Here is a 6,251-nt window from a genome sequence, read left to right as displayed (position 1 = left end):
GATTATCTAAACAGACTGGTGTCATGAAGAGATGGAAGAAGTGATCAAAAACCTCCCCAAAAACAAGAGTCCACGACCTGAAAGATTCCCTGGGGAATTCTACCAACCATTCAAAGAAGAAATGATATCTATTCTCCTGAAGCTCTTTCAAAAAATAGAAACAGGAGGAAAACTACCAGTCTCATTCTATGAGGCCAGTATTACCTTGATCCCCAAACCAGGGAACGACCCCATCAGAAAGGAGAATTACAGACCGATATCCCTGATGAATATGGACGCCAAAATTCTCAGCAAGATTCTAGTGAATAGGATTCAACAGTACGTTATAAAAATTTCCATCACGACCAAGTGAGATTCATCCCTGGGATGCAAGGGTGTTTCAACATTTGCAAATCAATCGGTGTGTTAGATCACATTAATAAGAGAAGAGACAAGAACAAGATCCTTTCAATTGATGCAGATAAAGCATTTGACAAAGTACAGCATCCTTTCCTGATTAAAACCTTCAGAGTGTAGGGATAAAGAGTACATTCCTCAATTTCATAAAAACCATGTATGAAAAGCATACAGCAAATATCATTCTCAATGGGGAAAAGCTGAGAGCCTTTCCCTTAAGATCAGGAACACGACAAGGATGCCCACTCTTGCCATTATTATTCAACACAGTCCTAGAAGTCCTTGCAACAGCAATCATACAACAAAAAGGGATAAAACGTATCCAAATCAGCAAAGAAGAAGACAAACTGTCTCTCTTCGCAAATGACATGATACTCTATGTGGAAAACCCAAAAGACTCCACTCCCAAACTACTAGAACTTATAGAGCAATTCAGTAATGTGGCAGGATACAAAATCAATGCTCAGAAATCAGTTGCATTCCACACATGAACAATGAGACTGAAGAAAGAGAAATTAGGGAATCCATTCCATTTACAATAGCACCAAAAACCCTAACATACTTCAGAATAAACTTAACCAGAGAGGTGAAGGATCTATATTCTAGAAACTGGAGAACACTGATGAAAGACATTGAAGGAGACACAAAAGATGGAAATACATCCCATGCTCATGGATCGGAAAAATAAACAGAGTAAAAATGTCTATGCTACCCAGAGCAATCTTCACTTTCAATGCCATCCCAATCAAAATACCAATACTTTTTCAAAGAGCTGGAACAAAGAATAATAAAATTTGTGTGGAACCAGAAAAGACCCTGAATCACTAAGGAAATGTTGAAAAAGAAAAACAAAGCTGGGGACTTTACATTGCCAGATATCAAGCTATACTACAAAGCTGTGATCACCAAGTTCATGGTCCTGGCACAAAAACAGACACATAGACCAATGGAACAGAATAGAGACTCCAGAAATGGACCCTCGACTTTATGGTCAACTCATCTTCGACAAAGCAGGAAAAAACATCCAGTGGAAAAAAGACAGTTGCTTCAATAAATGCTGCTGTGAAAATTGGACTGCTATATACAGAAGATTGAAACTTGACCACTCTCACACCATACACAAAGGTAAACTCCAAATGAATGAAAGACCTCGATGTGAGACAGGAATCCATCAAAATCATAGAGGAGAACAGAGTCTGTAACCTCTTTGACATCAGCCACAGCAACTTCTTTCATGACTCATCTCCAAAGGGAAGAGAAACAAAAGAAAAAATGAACTTGTGGGACTTCATCAAGATAAAAAGTTCCTGCACAGCAAAGGAAACTGTCATCAAAACAAAGAGGCAAGCCAGAGAATGGGAGAGTATTTTTGCAAATGAAACTACAAATAACAGGTTCCTATCCAAGATCTATAAGGAACTTCTCAAACTCAATACACGAGAAACAAATAATCAAATCAAAAATTGGGCAGAAGATATGAACAGACACTTTTCCAATGAAGACATACAAATGGCTAACAGACACATGAAAAAATGTTCAAAATCATTAGCCATCAAGGAAATTCAAATCAAAACCACACTGAGATACCACCTTATGCCACTTAGAAGGCAAAAATTGACAAGGCAAAAACAAAAAATGTTGGAGAGGATGTGGAGAAAGGGCAACCCTCTTACACTGTTGGCGGGAATGCAAGTTGGTACAGCCACTTTGGAAAACATTGTGGAGGTTCCTCAAAACGTTAAAAATTGAGCTACCCTATGATCCAGCAATTGCACCACTGCATGTTTAACCCAAAGACAGATGTAATGAAAAGAAGGGCCATATGCACTCCAATGTTCATAGCAGCAATGTCTACAATAGCCAAACTGTGGAAGGAGCTGAGATGCCCTTCAACAGACAAATGGATAAAGAAGATATGGTCCATATATACAATGGAATATTACTTAGCCATCAGAAAACATGATTTCCCAACATTTGTGTCAACATGGATGGAACTGGGGGTGATTATTCTAAGTGAAATAAGTCAAGCAGAGAAAGACAATTATCATATGGTTTCACTTATCTGTGGAACATAAGGAATAGCAGGGAGAACATTAGGAGAAGGAAGGGAAAAATGAGAGGTGGGGGGAAACAGAGGAACCATGAGAGAACATGGACTCGGGAAACCGACTGAGAGTTTTAGGTGGGGGGCATGGGCTAGTCTGGAGATGGGTATTAAGGAGGGCATATATTGCATGGAGCACTGGGTGTTATATGCAAACAATGAATTATGGAACACTTCTTCAAAAACTAATGATATGCTGTATGGTGGCTAACATAATAGTAATAATAATTATTATAAAAATTATTATAATAATAAACAGCCGGTACCTTCCCTGCATTGTTCCTTGATGATTTAGTTGTTTTGTGTGGCCTGCAGTAAGACCAGATATCTTCCCCAGTCTGTGTTAGGGTTGCAGTGACCTTTAACTACAGGACTTTCTCCTTGTGCTGCTCCCAATAAGGTTTTTGTTAGTGTACTGGACTGGCAGTCAGATCACATGTCTGTCCCCAGTCCACTACTGGGGTTGTATTTGAACTGATATGTGTGGTTATCTTCCCCTATCCACAGAGTAAGTCACTCTGGAATGAATATGGGCAACATTGGGGCTGCTTGCAGAATTAGATTCATGAAGAATGGCTCTGGGGGGATGCTCTTGCAGGAGGGGGTGAATTGGTTGAGGCAAGTCAACTGGTGTACCTATGGGTGAGTGCATGGTGTTAGCAAGAGAGGTCCCTAGTCCCTACTGAGGCTGTATAAAGAATGAGGCCTGTTTGGACATGCTTTGGAGGGACTCCTGCATAATGGGGTGTGTTAGACAGGGTGGATCCACAAGAGAACAAGGGGTGGAGCATGCAATGTTAGCAAGCTGTGTGGCCAGTGCTCACATTGGTTCCTGCACATGTCACAGTACCTAGACTGGGGTGGGGAGAGAAGTGGCACCCACCAGCTCTTGTGTTCTTGGAGAAGTCTCCTAAAGATGCCTGCCACTCCAGCACATGTCTTGACATTTGTAAATAAATCTTCTTCCTATATATTCCAGAGCCTTTTCAGACTCCTGCTTCTGTGCTGTATCCCCACAGATGTTTGCTATGCTATGTCTTTAAGATCTGGGATTCAGTATCCTATTGCCCTCTTGCTCAGCCAGTTGATTTTAAAGTACCTGGTGTTAAGCACCACTGATTGTAAAAACTCATGACATTAATCCCCACTGGTTTTCAAAGCCAAACATTATGGGGACTCATCTCCCCAGTGCAATTTCCCCATGTCTGACATGCCTGGTGTGAGGTCTATTCCCCTTCCTTCTCTGTGTTTGTCATGCCTCTCCAGTTTGTAATTAGTTTCACTGGAGTTTTGTTCTTGACTGTATCTCTGCCTTTCCTTCCATTATTGATGTGGCCTCCTCTCTGCAATTAACTGTGGAGAATCTCTTCTGCCAGTCTTTGGGTCATTTTCTGAGTGAGTTGCAATGAGGTGGGTAAGATCAAGGTGTATCCATGTGACAATGTGCACTTAGGATCCTCACAGCACATTTCCCCAGGATCCTTGAGATGTTTTAAAATAACAACAATAACAACAACAACAACAAGAAAATAGTATAGAAATAAGTGAAACTATGTAAGGAATGAAAGCAGAAAAACATAGGGGAGAGAAAAATTTATCGGTAGTGGAAGAGAAAACAAGACACAGCCAGCCATTTATACAAGGAATCTGGCCTGTGGAATCCCACTGATTGGGTGAGACCTGGAACTCACAGTTTAATAGTCTGGGACCTTTACTAGTTGTCTTATATCAGGCAGTTCCTTATCTCTTACATTTCAGTTCAGTTTTATCTGTAAGCATGGTCATATTAATTAGCATAGACTAGAATTAGAGTGAAGGAAAAGCTCAGTAAAAGCAAGAAATTATTTTGTTTCCTTTTTAGAGATAGATGCAATAAGGTACATGAAGGGAAAGATATGGAAAAAGCAGATGGGTTACTTTAGGCCATCTTCACATATCAGGAATTTGTGAACTCTGATGGCTAGGGTTACCAGTGGTGGTGATGAAGTTATGAGGAAGAGGGAGAAGTAAATAGTGGTAGAAGCAGTGGGGAATGTGTGGTCATCATCAGGGCTCTCTCCAACATCCTTTTCAGTAGATGCCTTCCTATAGGCTCCTGGAAAGTGAGGGGAAAGAGGCCATTGCATCTCACAGACCTGCAAGTGTTTATTTTTGTGATGCTGAGAAAGTTTCCACAGAGCTGAGGCAAAAAGTTGCTGTCCTCTGAAATAACCCTCACAATTTTGCCTTCAATGGGAAGGGGAAAATCTTCTCAGCTCATTACATGAATTCACCAAGGCATTTGGGTTAAATTTTTATATCTCATGAACTTAAATAAAAAATGTCAAATGGTGAGTTGTCCCATTGCACGTTTGACCTTGATCCTTAATTCAGTTTAAGTTTATTCATTCTCTTAACAAATATTTAGTGTGTCTATATGGCAGATGCTAAATGTCTGGGAGACAGATCAACAAGAGAATGTCTTTGACCTCAGGGGGCTCCCACTCTGGTGAGAGAGGGTACCAGTAAATACACAACAAAAAGTGCATACCTACAGGCAGTGATAATGCTGTAATGCTCTCAGCAGATTTATCAGTAAAAACCTTGCAGACCAGAAGAAACAGGGATGATACTGGAACACTGCCAAACAAAAATGTATTACATGCCAAAGCTGTTCTTCAGAAATGATGGAAAAATAAAGACTGTCCCAGTCCAACTAAATCTGAGGGAATTCATGACCAATAGACATACCTTCCAAGAAATGCTAAAAATTCTCAAGATGTAATGAAAGGATCCTCATTAGAAACACAAAAATATATATTAAAGTATAAATGTTTACTGGTAAAAGTAATATATAATAAAATTCATAATTAATGGTGGTATGTAACCATTTAACTCTAGTACAAAATTTAAAAGACAAAAATTTAAAAGACAAAAATATTAAAATAACTAGAGCTGAAATAATTTCTTAGTGAATACACGATGTAAAAAGATATAAATTGTGACACAAGAACATAAAATAGAGGGAGAGGAAAGGGTCATGGATTTTTGGTGTGGTTTTTTTTTTAAGACTGAAGTTAGTTCTCTCAACTTAAAATAGATTTTTATAACTATAGCATGTTTTATGTAGGCCTCCATATAACACAAACAAAAATGTATAGTAGACGAGTCTGGGAAGATGGAAGAGAAGGAGAACCCTAAGCTCACCCTGTTTCACATTTACAAGTAGATATCCCTCACATCCAAGTAAGTAAACTAGAGAGCGTTCCAAAGAGTGGCAGAACAAACTGCACAACTGAATGGTAGAAAGGAGGTTTCAGGAAGGGCAGAAATGACAGTCAGCAGCTGCCTGCAGGAGGTAGGAAACTGGGGCTGTGGACAGGAAGAAGCACCAGGGAGCCCACACATGGAAAACAAACCCCTAACAAGTCTGGTCTGGAAAACAGAGGGGCTGAATTCCATGAGCTTGTCTAACCAGCAGGACTTGGAGCCTGGAGATTTAACAATCAGCTGACTCAGCATTGGAGAGCCTGGGCAAGTGTAGCTGGGTCCCTGTCCTTAAGGGACATCAGAGGGGCCATACAGAACAGTTTGCACAACTCCTACCTAGGGCAAAGGGGAGGGAGATCCATTTATAAGAATTTTGGATCCTACTGGGGGGACTTCTCAAAGAACAAAGGAACTGACAGATGTCATTTCCTCCCCTGCCTCCTCAGCATAGACCCAGAGCCATCTGCAGGAGGAGGTGTTGCACAGACACTTGCCACTTAAC

The sequence above is a fragment of the Ursus maritimus genome, unplaced genomic scaffold (genome assembly GCF_017311325.1).
Source record: "Ursus maritimus isolate PB19 unplaced genomic scaffold, ASM1731132v1 scaffold_5, whole genome shotgun sequence".
Lineage (NCBI taxonomy): Eukaryota > Metazoa > Chordata > Mammalia > Carnivora > Ursidae > Ursus > Ursus maritimus.
Note: the sequence above shows the minus strand (reverse complement) of the source record.